The sequence below is a fragment of the Marmota marmota genome, unplaced genomic scaffold (assembly GCF_001458135.2).
Source record: "Marmota marmota marmota unplaced genomic scaffold, marMar, whole genome shotgun sequence".
Taxonomy (NCBI): domain Eukaryota; kingdom Metazoa; phylum Chordata; class Mammalia; order Rodentia; family Sciuridae; genus Marmota; species Marmota marmota.
The window spans coordinates 567,461-582,841 of NW_026000059.1; the positions used below are offsets into that span (position 1 = coordinate 567,461).

The 15,381-nt window shown below is 53.4% G+C and overlaps 1 protein-coding gene across 2 annotated transcripts in view; it reads left to right on the forward strand.

Annotated features, from left to right (window-relative positions):
* The first annotated feature begins 13 nt into the window (after positions 1 to 13).
* Usp53 (ubiquitin specific peptidase 53) overlaps positions 14 to 15,381 on the forward strand; it is a 57,147-nt gene continuing 41,779 nt past the window's right edge. For both annotated transcript variants that reach the window (XM_048813923.1, XM_015507289.2), the window contains exon 1: positions 14 to 188. The gene's annotated coding sequence lies outside the window, so the exon portion shown is untranslated. The remainder of the gene's footprint in view (positions 189 to 15,381) is intronic.

Sequence of the window (15,381 nt, forward strand, 5' to 3'; positions counted from 1 at the left end):
CGGCGGCAGGCTGTGCTTCGAGCGCGTGCGCAGGCGGCGGGCGGCGCGGGGCGGCTCCGGGAGACTCCGGGAACTCCGGGAGGCAGAGCGGCTGGTGCGGTGCGGTGGGCTCCAGCGGCGGCTCTGCGGGACCGGGGCCACGCTCCACCTGCGCCGCACCTCCTGGCGCCCGGCTCGCGGCGCTCACGGTAGGTCTCAGGACGCGCCGGAGAGACCCGGGCCCGCGGGACGCTGGTCTGGCCGGGCCCGGCCCGCAGCCTCGCCCTCCCTCCCGACCGTCCTCCGCTCCCGGGCCTCCCCGGCCTCCCGCTGGCGGGTCGGGTCCAGCCCTGTCCGGCCGGCAGCCTCGCCCTCCCTCCCCACCGTCCTCCGCTCCCGGGCCTCCCGGCCTCCCGCTGGCGGGTCGGGTCCAGTCCTGTCCGGCCGCAGCCTCCTCCCGCTGGCGGCCGGCGGCGCTCACCTGCGTGCGGCTCGCACAGGTGCGGCGGCCTCGCGGGCGTCCGGTTCCGCGGGGGCCAGGGCCGCTCCCTGCGCGGTGGGCGAGGTTCCGCGGCTCCCAGGGGAGGGGGTGTCGCCCCCGGGGGATTTCGGGGCCCCTCTGCAGTCGGCGTCCTGCGGTTTAGGAAGTTGAGACTGCGGTCTGTCTGGCCGTCCTTTTAAGAAGCCTTGCTGGTTTTCACCGTTTAAAAGGAGTAATCGAGCTGACAGTTCTGATTGAGATGAACTCTGCTTGAGTAAACTGATGCTTACTTATTCAGCTTTATTTTTTGCCCTTTTCCACTCCACGATGATGGTGTAGGCTGCCCAGAAAATAGAAGAGAAAAATGATCTGCTGTTGTAAGAACTTCAAGTAGATTCACTGTAGGTAGGACTTACAGTCTGAAAGACAAGATTTTTGTGTAATATTTTAGAAGCTTTTGAAATGAGCTATTTTAAAACAATCTGTGGACGTTTGTCATTACTGGTCATAAGCTGTGAAGGTGATTTAAAAGTTCATGAGTCACACTAACTGGGAGTTGGGTAGTTCTACAAGTGCAAAAAAGAAGAGACCAGGAACAGGTCTTTCCTTCTCCCTATGTATTTTCTTAAAAAATGGTTTATTTCCCTGAAAGATGCAAAAAATAGTTTTTTAAAAATTCCTCTTTTAATGGTATCACACTTTTCTACCTAGTTTATTCTTTCCCATAAAAGTCATAGTACTCTTAAGATTTCAGCATGTACTGTGACTCAAGATTTTTCACATGGTTTGGTTTCAAATGTTACACTGTATGTGTTCAAGAAATACAGTTTTGGTACCCACAGCTTAGAAGTTTGTTTCAGGAAGACACATTTGCAAAGAACTTTTTAGCTGGGTGCAGTGCTGTACACCTGTAATCCCAGTGGCTTGGTAGGCTGAGGCAGCAGGATCTCAAGTTCAAAGCCAGTCTCAGCAACTTAGCTACTCAGTGAGATCCTGTCTCTAAAGTTAAAAAAAGAAAAAAGAAAAGGCTAAGAATGGGCTCAGTGGTTAAATGCCCCTGGGTTAAATTCCTGGGTACCAAACAACAACAATAACAACAACAAAAACACTTTTTATCTGTTTTAAGAAGCCAAGATCAGAGTCACTTTCCTGCTGGGACTTCTTGGAACCTTCTGAAATAGGGGAAGCATCCCTTTAACTCAGCTTCCCCCAAATGAATTTTTCTTTAGAGTAGTGGGTTAAGCTATCCTACAGAGATATTTAGCTACTAAAATACCTACCAGATACTGTGGCTGGACAGCCTTAACTGAAGGTGCTGCTTAATTATAGACTTAGGGAAAGCTGGGCAGCTCCGAGTTGCACCAGGAGCACTCTGCAGCTGGGTTGGTGCTCCTGTTTGTAGCTCTGGTTTCAGGAAGGAAGTTAGATACGATGGACATCATCTTTGAGGAGCAGTATAGATGTTAGTGGTATTACAAATGTAGCATTAATTTACCGTTATTAATTTGGTACTGATAAAGTGATTTTAGAAATGATTTTAGTATATGCACATAATAGGAACAAGAGATGGCTGCAGCTTTTCCACATTTAAAACCTTTAGGGCTACTTAAATGTCCTGACCTTGGCAAGCTGTCACAGGCTCTATTAATAATAGGAATTCTAAGATCCTACATACACGGAATGTGTAGGCAAAAAGTATTTGCACTTTTTACCATTTAATTCAAATCATCTATCAGTTTGCCTATGATTACAACTGTGGTCATTGGTCAGAATCAAATTTTGATATATTTGTTTTTATGTGTGACCTGATGATTTGTCCTTTTTTTTTTAAACCCTATGAATCTTACTTTATGCATTTAGAAACATTGTTCAGAGGAGGCCTTCTTGGACCACACAGTGTCTGTGTCAGGAGCAAAGGCTATAAGCTTTGGCCTGAGGTTGAAGAATCTTTGTTCTATATGGAACTTCAGAAAAGTTGCTTCATACTTGTAATTCAGCAGAAAACAAGGCTTTATTGCAACACAAATCACATTTCTCTATCTTTGCTTTAATGAACAAAATAGTTATCTGGGATGTCATAATATGAAAATAATTACATTAGTTTTCTAATTTATACATTTTGACCTGCAAAGAAAAAAAAAAGGAACTTTTAAGAATATTGTTCCTTTGGAAGTTATTTCTTATCTGCTGTGATTTTCCAGGCTAGCAGTTTATGGAATGAACGTCTAGCAACCCACTGTGGTGTGCTAGGCACAGTGGGAGGCACGAGAAATTCAGGTATTAATAGGACAATGGAATTAGTCCTGAGTAAGAATCCTTCCTTCTCTAAGTCTCATCTCTGGCTGTTCTCAACCTTCCCAATTACATTGAGCTTTTGAAGGTAAAAGGGTCTTTCCTCTTCTACCCCGGCTGTTGTGGGATTCTGCTGCCCCTGTTGCAGAGGGCACGTTACCTCTCCTGCTCGCCTCTGAACTCTGTGTGTCCTTTGTCAGAGATTTATCCCATGTTGTGGCAGAGTGAGGACAGCAAGTACAAGCATCTCAAGATAGGTGGACTGTGGCTCCAGGGGCCAGGGACATGGGGCTGTGGCAAGCAGGGCCAGCACTGTCTTTCTGATGTATTAGCTTCTGACGTTTCAGTCACTGTCCCTTTCTCCTTAGTCCAAGAATCTTGTAAACCTTGATTTGAAATAGTAAACAGAATGAAGTGAAGCTTTCCCAGACTTTCATTTTGTAAGTTAGGGTCTTGCATATGTTAAATTTTCTTAAAGTGAGATAGTTCCGTGAACAAAATTGCTTATATCTACTGAGAACTGCTTACACATTTTAATATCAAGAAATTGACACTTTGTTGAATATAGAATTAAAGCTATAGTTAAGTTTGAGATTTAAGGAAATGGAGAAAGATAGAAAAATGAGACAAAATATAACAGCTCTCTTTTCAAATCTTTGGGTCTACTGTTAAACTCATTATACATTGAAGATAGCATTGTTATGATTAGCTCATGTTTGTTGAGTGCCTCCTGTGTTTTGGGTGCTCGTGGTATTTTACACATGGTTTGTGAGGTTCATAGTAACGGTGGGTACTTTCCGCGTGGAATGTGATCCCGGGTGAGGAAGCTGTGGACGTGTAGTGGTGGAGTGGTTGGGCAGGGTGTTGTGTGGCAGGAAGCCGTGTCAGAGGGAGCCTCAGTCGTGGGGTTGTGAGGTCTGTGTGGGACATGGGTCCAGCTTGTCAGCCCACTGGTATTCTTGCCATCCGATTCTGCTGTGACCATGCCTACACTGGCCTCCTGCACTGTCAGCTAGTGCCCACTCCCACCAGCCTCCCAGGCTTGGGTGGGCAGGTTGCTGGAGCCCTGAGTCCCTCCTGTGGTGTTGCCACGGAGCAGGTGGCTACACCGCTGCCTCCTCAGTGGAGCCCAAGGCCCAGCTGCTGGGCGACGCTGACTGCCCTGTGCCTGCGCCTGAGTGCCTGCTCATCCTGGCAACACTGACTTTGAGAAGGTCTGTTGGAGATTTCTCCTTACCTCCTTCATTCAGTAACTGTCTGCAAGTACTTAGCCTGTGCCATGTGTTGTGCTAGGTGCTGGGATTTGCCTTATGTCCTAAGAGGATTGAGCGGAGAGGCAACAAGAAACGAGATCAGCTAGCTACATAGGAAGGTGCCAAGCAGCAAGAAATGTAAAGTGCTGGTGATCGCGAGCATGAGGGGTTGAGCATGGTGACCCCAGTTTTGAATAGGTGGGCTGCATGAGCTTTTAGAAGAGCAAGGCTCAGGGAAGACGTAGTCCAGTCAGCGGAGTCGCACTGCGAAGGCCATGGAGGCTTGGGGCTTGCTCATTGTACTCAGGAGTGACCAGCCTGTGGCTGGAGGGGAGAGTTCCACGTCAGGGAGGTGGGAGAGGCTGGAGGCATAGGTGGCGGGCAGAGGGATAGGGCACCTGCATGTGAATGTCTGAACCCTGAAATTCACACGTTGATACCTAATCCCCAGGGCAATGCTATTAAGAGGTAGGGTTTGGGGGGTGATTAGGCCCAAAGGTGAAGAAAGCTTATGAGCAGGATCAGTGTCCTCAGGAGAGGCTGAGGAGCTGCCCACCTCTGCCCACCGTGGTCTTGCACCTCTGCAGCCTGCAGAAAGGAGGGCAGTGGATGATTCTGTTGTTCACAGTAGTCCAGGCTGTGGACTCTTGTCATTGTAGCCGGGAGAGGCTCAGTCCAAGGTCTTGGGGGGCTTACTTGTAAGGCTGTTTGGGTTTTAGTTGGAATGTAAGGGTCCTGAGTGCCAGGTTTTGAGCAGAGGAAGGATGTCCTGGTCTAATTTGGAGGCTTTCCTTGGTGGCACCTAGGGTGGACTCAGATCCTAGGTGAGGTGGAAGCTGAGAGGAAGTAGGCATCTCTCCTGGCAGAGCAGACAGGACCTGGTAGACTAGGTGCCCACTGGGACTGCACGGAGTCAGAATCTCACCTGGGAAGATGGAGTTGCCCCCGTGGGTTGAGAGCCAGGAAGAAGGCACCTGTGAATCAGAGCCCAGTGCTGAGCCTCGTGCAGGCAGAGGAGGGGCTTCCTGCCACAGAGCCTGCTCTGCCAGGGGCTCTGTCCTCGTGGTGGGCTGCGGGGCTCCTGCTCCTGCACACACACTCCTGCCCCTCTGTTTCCAGCAGAGGTCAGGGAGAGGCAAAAGCAGTGGGAATAAAGGGCAGTTCTTATCCGGCTCACAGAAATAGAGCCCAAAGTGGAAGACATGGGACGGTACCTAAAGTTCTCTTGTTTTGTTAGTGGTGTACAGCACTTTCCTTATTTAACTTTTTATTTTCTTGCTTTATAAATTCCCTAACATGTTTCTCCACTCCTGAGCTCCTGGAGCAGCCCTGCTTCTGTGTGTCTGACTTACTCCTTCATGCTGTAGCCCCTCAGCTTTGTGAAAACAGAGGCGCCTCGGTGACAGGGACTGCACAGCACTTGAGCTTGCCTCAACTCTGCCTGCTCCGTCCACCTGCTCTGGTTACCTGAAGTGACACCTGAAATACTTTACCAGCAGGTGTCGGCATAACAGTGGCAGGACTTTTGTGACAGGTTTGTGAGGACACAGAAAAATACAAACCCACAGGATAAAAGCAGTAATACATTATAGTTTGTCATAATTAAAAACTTTTCATCAAACAAAGAACTCTTGAGAGTCAGGGAGACATAGAGCCTGGGAAATAACAAGCAGGAGATTTGAACCCCCCTTCCCCTGGACAGGTGACCTGAGTGGCACACGCGCATGTGTAAATTGCTGGGAACCAAGTCACGGTGTACATGCGTGTTCTGGTTCATGTGAGTGGTGTTGGAAAGGTGGACAAGGTGGACGGTGCAGCTGCCACTCATGTGCGAAGGTGGGGCTTAGGAGAAGGAGATGCTCAGAAGCTTGGGAAAGCACCTTGGCAGTTTCTGGGAGCGAAGCATGCACGTCACCTGGCAGCCCAGTAGTCCCAGTCCTCGGTGTTGCCCAGGAGAGGGGAGAGCACGGACAAAGGACGGGGCCTGAGTGTGCATGGCTGTGTGCAGGTCTGCAGGTCAAGGGATGGATGTGTTGGTATGCCCACACAGAAGAATAGCGCTGCGAAATAAAGGCACGGAGAGCTGGCGATCTGTCCAGCAAATCCATGAAACAAGTTGTATCCCAGTGCTAGAAATCAAACAAAAGATGTCATCTGTGAGATTCTAGACAGGTTGAAATGGTAGGGACGGAAGGCAGATTGGTGTCTGCTCGGGTTGGCTGTATTAGTTTTCTGTTACTGTGTAACAGTGACCACAGATTTAGTGGCTTAAAGTAATGACATTATTTCACAGTTTTAGCAGGCCAGGCTGCTGATGGGCTCACCTGAGTTCTGGGCTCTGAGCCCCACAAGACTGAGTGTCCGGAGGGCGGCCTCTGAGCTCGGTCAGGGAAGATGCCTCCAGGTCCAGTCGCGTTGTTGGCCTGCAGGTCCCATTGCTCGTGGGCCCCAGGCAAGTCTTTGCTCGCTGTCAGCCAGGATCTGCTCTCTGGTCTAAAGGCTGCTCCATTTCTGTCCTGGGCCTCCAAGGAGCAATGGGACATCAAGTCCATTTTGTCCATGGAATGTGAGATGTCTGGCTTTCTTTGACATGAGCCAGAGAAAGCTCTCTGCTTCTAAGGACTGTGTGATAAGATCAGGCCCAACTGAATACTCTCTCTATGCCAGGACCATCTGTGCCATACGGCAGTTTACCAAGGGGTTGGTGTCTCCTCTTAACCACAGGTTCCAGGGAATGGGGTGTAGACCTGGGTGGGGTGTGCACCTGAGCCTGCTGCTTCATACACGAGCATCACCCAGGATTTGGTGTTTCCTCTGAAACACAGGTTCCTTGGTGGAGTGTGCACCTGAGCATGCTGCTTCATATGAGAGCATCACCTAGGAATTGGTGTCTCATCACAGTGTAGTGGGTGTAGACTGGTGGGGTGTGCACCTGAGCCTGCTGTCTCACGTGAGAGCGTCACCAAGATGTTGGTGTCTCATCACAGTGCAGGGGGGTGTGGACTTGGGTGGGGTATGCGCCTGAGCCTGCTTTCTCACATGAGAGCGTCACCAAGGTGTTGGTGTCTCGTCACAGTGTGTTGGGGTATAGACCTGGGTGGGGTGTGCACCCGAGCCTGCTCTCTCATGTGAGAACGTCGCCAAGGTGTTGGTATCTCTTCACGGTGCAGTGGAGTGTAGACTGGAGTGGGGTGGGCACCTGAGCCTACTGTCTCATGTGAGAGTGTCACTAAGGCGTTGGTGTCTCGTCATGGCATAGTGGGCTCTGGACCTGGGTGGGGTGGAGTGCTCTTAGCATGGCCTTTGTGATGGACCAGGGAGATTTTCAGGGGCAGAAGCATTGTATGGCTTGGTGTGGGGGTGATGACATTACTGTGTCAAAGCTCATTGAACTGTCCGCTAGAGGTGTGATTGTGTGGACTGACTTCTCTCCTATAAAAGCTGGTTAATTTTAAAACCCTAGATATAAAAGTACTGACTGAGAAAACTGACTTCCAAATTGTGTTTATCTTGTTGAGTAGTAAATATACTACCACATAAATAGGGTTGAGAAGAGAGGGCGAGGAGCTAGAGCTCTGGGTGTGAGGCGCTTGGGCCAGCAGAGGGAAGGAGAAGTGGCTGCTGACTGTGCCTGCACCTTCTCTGGGTGTGTTCTCTGTCACGTCCTTCTCTCTGCTCTAGGTGCTGTGCTGGAGGTCCTAAAAACAATGATCTGAGCAGCTTTAGCCCCAGGCTGATCAGACCCAGGAGCATTTGAGCACAGCATGGGCTGCAGTGTGTCTGTCCTGCTGTGATGTAGAAGAATGCTGACAAGAGGGCACCGTGCGCCACCCCAGTGTGGCGGGCATCTGCAAGCCTCTGTCCCTCCTGGAGAACCCTGCCTTCCCTCCTTTCCCTGTGGTCTGTTAGGTGTTTACGTGTCCACGACTTGCAGACCCATTGTCTAGCCTTGGACTTTTTGCCACGATGCTCTTGGTTACCTGAGCGTGTACTGGGCCTCTTCCTGCCTATTTCATAGAAATAGGTTCATCCTCTCGTGCCCGGGCCCTCTGAGCTGATACAGCCATCATGAACCTGGCCCTGTGCTTCCTTCTGTGCCCCATCTACTTCTCCCAGTTACTCCTCCTCCTGCACTCATGCAGGACCACGTTGTCTTTCTTCCATGTTCCTTAACCAGCCTTGAGGTCACCACTTTACGGTGCAGTCACTACTCTCAAATCCATCTATTCACTGACATGGTCTTTGCAAATAATAAGTGCAGTGGTCATTTCTGTGCTTCAAACAAACAAAAATGTACCACCACCCAAGAGGTGAGGGCTGTATGTCTTAAGTGACCTTCAAACCCGCAAGAGGTCCCTGTCTCTCCCCACCTTGTGCTGTGGGGTGCAGGCTGCTGGCTCCTCCTGTGGACCTCCTCACCTTGTGCTGTGGGGTGCAGCTCCTGGCTCCTCCTGTGAACCTCCTCACCTTGTGCTGTGGGGTGCAGGCTCCTGGCTCCTGTGGACCTCCCACTTTGTGCCTCGCGTGGGGCTTCTTCCTATGTGGGTCTCTTCTTTCTGTGAATCCTACTCTGTTCTCCACATGTGCATGAACCTGGTAGGTGTTCCCAAGGTGTGGCCCCCCCTGACTCCTGCTGGGGCCTGTGTCCCCACTCTGCCCCTGTGCTGTAAGGCTGCTGACTCCTCGTGGGCCTGTGTCTTGTTCTCCTTTCTGGAGCTCAGCAGCTGGTGGCTCCGTCCTCCTTTGTCTGTGTGGGACAGCTCCTGTATGTTGCTCCTTCTCCTTCTCCTGCCTCTTTTCTCAGACACTGCTCTGTGTATTTATTAAACATCTTACAGTCTCCTGTCATGTCTGAGTTTCAAAGATCTTTGAATTATTCTTTTCTATGAATCCTGTCTTCCTTTTTATTCAGCACTTATGTTGCTGTATGCAGAAGCGTTATGACTCTCCTGACACTGCCTGGTTGGCCACCTGTGTCTAGTCCACCTTTTGCCATCCTGCCCGTGGTTCACGTCCGGCCTTCTCCTGCCCTGGGCCACGCCTGGGCTCTTCCCGCTTCTGGGCCACGTCCAGGCTCCTCCAGCTCCTTGTCCACGTCTTGGCTTGTCCCTCCTGTGTCTACTTCTGGACTCCTCCGGCCCGTGATCCACATCCTGGCTCCTCCTGCTCCTGGTCCACATCCTGGCTCCTCCTGCTCCTGGTCCACATCCTGGCTCCTCCTGCTCCTGGTCCACATCCTGGCTCCTCCTGCTCCTGGTCCACATCCTGGCTCCTCCTGCTCCTGGTCCACATCCTGGCTCCTCCTGCTCCTGGTCCACATCCTGGCTCCTCCTGCTCCTGGTCCACATCCTGGCTCCTCCTGCTCCTGGTCCACATCCTGGCTCCTCCTGCTCCTGGTCCACATCCTGGCTCCTCCTGCTCCTGGTCCACATCCTGGCTCCTCCTGCTCCTGGTCCACATCCTGGCTCCTCCTGCTCCTGGTCCACATCCTGGCTCCTCCTGCTCCTGGTCCACATCCTGGCTCCTCCTGCTCCTGGTCCACATCCTGGCTCCTCCTGCTCCTGGTCCACATCCTGGCTCCTCCTGCTCCTGGTCCACATCCTGGCTCCTCCTGCTCCTGGTCCACATCCTGGCTCCTCCTGCTCCTGGTCCACATCCTGGCTCCTCCTGCTCCTGGTCCACATCCTGGCTCCTCCTGCTCCTGGTCCACATCCTGGCTCCTCCTGCTCCTGGTCCACATCCTGGCTCCTCCTGCTCCTGGTCCACATCCTGGCTCCTCCTGCTCCTGGTCCACATCCTGGCTCCTCCTGCTCCTGGTCCACATCCTGGCTCCTCCTGCTCCTGGTCCACATCCTGGCTCCTCCTGCTCCTGGTCCACATCCTGGCTCCTCCTGCTCCTGGTCCACATCCTGGCTCCTCCTGCTCCTGGTCCACATCCTGGCTCCTCCTGCTCCTGGTCCACATCCTGGCTCCTCCTGCTCCTGGTCCACATCCTGGCTCCTCCTGCTCCTGGTCCACATCCTGGCTCCTCCTGCTCCTGGTCCACATCCTGGCTCCTCCTGCTCCTGGTCCACATCCTGGCTCCTCCTGCTCCTGGTCCACATCCTGGCTCCTCCTGCTCCTGGTCCACATCCTGGCTCCTCCTGCTCCTGGTCCACATCCTGGCTCCTCCTGCTCCTGGTCCACATCCTGGCTCCTCCTGCTCCTGGTCCACATCCTGGCTCCTCCTGCTCCTGGTCCACATCCTGGCTCCTCCTGCTCCTGGTCCACATCCTGGCTCCTCCTGCTCCTGGTCCACATCCTGGCTCCTCCTGCTCCTGGTCCACATCCTGGCTCCTCCTGCTCCTGGTCCACATCCTGGCTCCTCCTGCTCCTGGTCCACATCCTGGCTCCTCCTGCTCCTGGTCCACATCCTGGCTCCTCCTGCTCCTGGTCCACATCCTGGCTCCTCCTGCTCCTGGTCCACATCCTGGCTCCTCCTGCTCCTGGTCCACATCCTGGCTCCTCCTGCTCCTGGTCCACATCCTGGCTCCTCCTGCTCCTGGTCCACATCCTGGCTCCTCCTGCTCCTGGTCCACATCCTGGCTCCTCCTGCTCCTGGTCCACATCCTGGCTCCTCCTGCTCCTGGTCCACATCCTGGCTCCTCCTGCTCCTGGTCCACATCCTGGCTCCTCCTGCTCCTGGTCCACATCCTGGCTCCTCCTGCTCCTGGTCCACATCCTGGCTCCTCCTGCTCCTGGTCCACATCCTGGCTCCTCCTGCTCCTGGTCCACATCCTGGCTCCTCCTGCTCCTGGTCCACATCCTGGCTCCTCCTGCTCCTGGTCCACATCCTGGCTCCTCCTGCTCCTGGTCCACATCCTGGCTCCTCCTGCTCCTGGTCCACATCCTGGCTCCTCCTGCTCCTGGTCCACATCCTGGCTCCTCCTGCTCCTGGTCCACATCCTGGCTCCTCCTGCTCCTGGTCCACATCCTGGCTCCTCCTGCTCCTGGTCCACATCCTGGCTCCTCCTGCTCCTGGTCCACATCCTGGCTCCTCCTGCTCCTGGTCCACATCCTGGCTCCTCCTGCTCCTGGTCCACATCCTGGCTCCTCCTGCTCCTGGTCCACATCCTGGCTCCTCCTGCTCCTGGTCCACATCCTGGCTCCTCCTGCTCCTGGTCCACATCCTGGCTCCTCCTGCTCCTGGTCCACATCCTGGCTCCTCCTGCTCCTGGTCCACATCCTGGCTCCTCCTGCTCCTGGTCCACATCCTGGCTCCTCCTGCTCCTGGTCCACATCCTGGCTCCTCCTGCTCCTGGTCCACATCCTGGCTCCTCCTGCTCCTGGTCCACATCCTGGCTCCTCCTGCTCCTGGTCCACATCCTGGCTCCTCCTGCTCCTGGTCCACATCCTGGCTCCTCCTGCTCCTGGTCCACATCCTGGCTCCTCCTGCTCCTGGTCCACATCCTGGCTCCTCCTGCTCCTGGTCCACATCCTGGCTCCTCCTGCTCCTGGTCCACATCCTGGCTCCTCCTGCTCCTGGTCCACATCCTGGCTCCTCCTGCTCCTGGTCCACATCCTGGCTCCTCCTGCTCCTGGTCCACATCCTGGCTCCTCCTGCTCCTGGTCCACATCCTGGCTCCTCCTGCTCCTGGTCCACATCCTGGCTCCTCCTGCTCCTGGTCCACATCCTGGCTCCTCCTGCTCCTGGTCCACATCCTGGCTCCTCCCGCTCCTGGTCCACGACTGGGCTCCTCCCGCTCCTGGTCCACATCCTGGCTCCTCCCGCTCCTGGTCCACATCCTGGCTCCTCCTGCTCCTGGTCCACATCCTGGCTCCTCCCGCTCCTGGTCCACGACTGGGTTCCTCCCACTCCTAGTCCACATCCTGGCTCCTCCTGCTCCTGGTCCACGACTGGGTTCCTCCCGCTCCTGGTCCACGACTGGGCTCCTCCTGCTCCTAGTCCACATCCGGGCTCATGCTGTTCGTGGTCCATGTCTAGGCACATGTTGCCATTAGCTCTTCCTGGATTCTCAGGGCGGTGGCCCAAGTGATCTCAGAAAAGGAATGCACCCACTATGGCCTTGACAGAAGGCAGTGCCAAGGATGGACTCTAGCTCTGGGTTGTGCAGGTTCTTGATGGTGTTGAGTCCCACAGGCCACTCCAGCAGGGCATCCCAGGGCCCTCTCCCACGGGTGCCCCGCCTCACACCGAGGGTGTCCTGACTCCAGGTCGACAGGGACAAAGCAGTGTTTTGTTTTAATCTGAGATTTTCTGTGGCTGAAAGGTATATTTGGAGCAGTTTTATTTTCTGGGTGGAGCTGGGGATATAGTGGGTCTCTGCCTGCTCTCTGGGCTGCTGTGTTTCCTGGAGGTGAGCCCCGTCTGCAGCTCTCTGGGCTGGTCACCCTGTGGGTGCTGTCACTGCAGCGCCTCATCTCATTCTTTTCTCTTTTTGGCGGGGGGAAGGATTTTGCCCTTGATTGTTTGCTTTTTGGGGTTTTCTTGGTAGTTTTTGCCTCCAGCTGATTTATTTTCAGTTCCTTGCTTTCTGTTATGATCAAAGCAGAATACCTCTGTTTGAACAGCATCCTCTAAGCTTTGACATGCATTGCTTTGTCATCAAGTTCTGTATAGTTGGTAATTTCCCTTATGTTTTTCTATTTAACCAAAGCGTCAGTTTGTTTACTTCTAATTTATACTGTAGACAACAGTCTGCTGCTTAGTGGCTGTGGGTTTGGGGGACCAGATGCCTGCAAGGTGCCTGTCACTGGAGGTGTGCTCATGATAGTATTCACCCCAGGACTCTCCTAGGCCTGTGTCCACTTCCTTCCCCTATGATGGCTGCTCTGAGATCCCCAAGGGGTGGCAGGTCAGCTTTGAGGTGTTGGTTCAGCAAGACAGAAGAGGCCGCTCTCCAGAACATACTCAGTGACCACCCAGCTTCCTGGCAGACAGGGAGGGCAGCGGCCAGCACCACATACACCAGCTGCAGGAGCAAGGGTGCCGGGGGGCTGTGGGCCAGAGCCCTCCCTGGGGCCTAGTGTTCCTCAGGCCTGGCATTCCCTGGTAGGTTTCCCACAGAGTGTAACTGGTAGGCGTGGATCAATCTGGAGGGGTCCCCTGTGGTCAGGCTGTGACTGAGAGGGGTGCTCATGGTGTGGGGTCAGGAGAGAGGGTTTTGGAGGGGGCCACCAGGAGACCACTGGACAAGGTGGGTGTGTGGGCCACCACTGTGAGGATCAGGAGGTGCTGATGGCAACGTGTGTGAAGCCTCTGGGGTCCAGGATCCTGCTCGGACACCTGGTGGGCATAGTCTCTTAATGGGCACCTCTTTGTGTTCTTCATTATTCACCCACTACCTAGAGTCTCAGTAAAATAGCACTTTCATTTTTGGGGGGATTCTTAGTGTTGGGTTATTGAGGCTGAAGTGAGTTTTGTTTTAATTGCTGTTGCCAGGTTGAGTGTTGCCAGAGCCTATGATCATGGAAGCACCTGTTTTACTAATCAGCATGAACGCAGGTTCCTCTCCCTGTCCCCACCAGCAGTTTCGCCTGGGGTTCCTGCTGTTCGAGGGGGACCAGTGCATGCGCACCAGCAGCCTCTGGGCAGGGACCTGTGCCCCCAGCTCGGTGGTGGCCGGCCTCAGGACTCAGTCGCAGTCATACTCTGCTCTGGTGTGTTTCAGTGAGGTATAAAATGGAGCCACACGGGACCCTCGGGCCCTTCAGCCGTGCCTCATGGTGACTGACGTCAGACACCTGCCAGGCCACTCAGGGGACTCAGGGCCCAGCGTCTGTGCTGAGGTGGAATCCTGGACATCCTCTGCTAGGCACAAAACCAAAATTCTAGACTTGTAGGGAAACCAGAGAGTGGGATAAATCCAGTACCCAGTGTCAGTCAGTCCAACCCCGTGGCAGTCTCTGGCCTGCTGTTGTAGGCTTGCCTTTTCTTTTTCTTTCTTTCCTTTTCCTTTTTTTAGAGAGAGAGCGAGCGAGAGACAGAGAAAGAGAATTTTAATATTTGTTTATTTTTTAGTTTTCGGCGGACACAACATCTTTGTTGGTATGTGGTGCTGAGGATCGAACCTGGGCCGCACGCAGGCCAGGCGAGCGCGCTACCGCTTGAGCCCCATCTCTAGCCCCTTGCCTTTTCTTTTAAAAATAGCGTTATTGAAATACAATGGCATATACCATGCAGTTTAGCTGGGGGGACCGCTGGCCCGTGCTCACTTGTGGGGTGGGATCTGGATGCTGTCTTCCGTGGCTGGTTCCTGACACTAGCACAGGGTTTCAGAGCCTGTCCAGGCTACAGGGTGTCCACTCTGCACTGGGGAGTGACCTTCCTCAGTGTGCACAGCAGCCTGTCACATGTGCCCATCCACGCACCTGTGATGCACGTTGGGGCTGCTTCCACAGTGAATGACGTCAACTCTTCTCTGCACCGTCTCCCCAGTGTTTGTTCAAAGAGTAAACATGGAATCGCATTTGCATTCCTGGGATAAACTCTGCTTGTCGTCATTTGCCCACTAGTGTGCCACTCTTGCACATCGGTGGACTGCGCTGGGGTTTAGCCTTGTGCCTCTGCAGTCACGTGTCCCTTGGTCTGAGGTTTGTGACTTCTGGTCTTACGTTGTGTCGGCTTTCCTGAGAAGATTCAGGAGTCCTCTAAGGTTGGTCTCCCCCGTGGTCTGCAGCAGCTCCACATTGGCCAGCAGTTCAGAGCACTGGGTGAAGGGTCTTGAGCTTCAGAACCGGATGTCATTTTCGGTGGGAGAGCTAGGTCCGCCTCCTTCCCAGTCTCTCCGACTCCCTGGTCATGTCTTGGATGAACGTTGTAGTTGATGTTTACAAGCAACGGCCTGTCCTTGTAGACTTTCAGAGTCACCTGTAAGACTGAGCGGTCTTCTTTCATGGTCACTGTGCTAATGTGCCCGTGGTCACCTGTCTTTTATTGAATCCATTGGTGTGTATATTCTCTCTTTTTTCCTTAGCCAGGCGTGCAAAGACTTTCGTCTCTTAGTCTTTGTAAACTTTTGTTTTGGATTCCTTCTCTGCTGTTCGCGGCTCACGGTTCCAGCCCTGCTGGCCTCTTCCCCACATTGGAATATTGTTCTCCATTTTTTTTTTTTGCTCCAGTCATTTCAGTCGAATTCTTGGAAACGCTTAGTCCTTTGCAGAGTATCTGCGCGGCTTGCTTTTTTCCCTTTCCTTTCTAGAGATGCTGTTAGGTGGGTATGGATACTTTGGTATTCTATCCAAACCTCTCTGCTCTTAAAACATGGTGTTTTCTCTGTGTCTCTTTCCTTTTTTAGGACTTTGTAGGAAAACGCCTGAGCTGGACTTTATGTTCCCCGTGTTCTACCCCAGTAGGTTCTGGTGAGCCCGACCGTG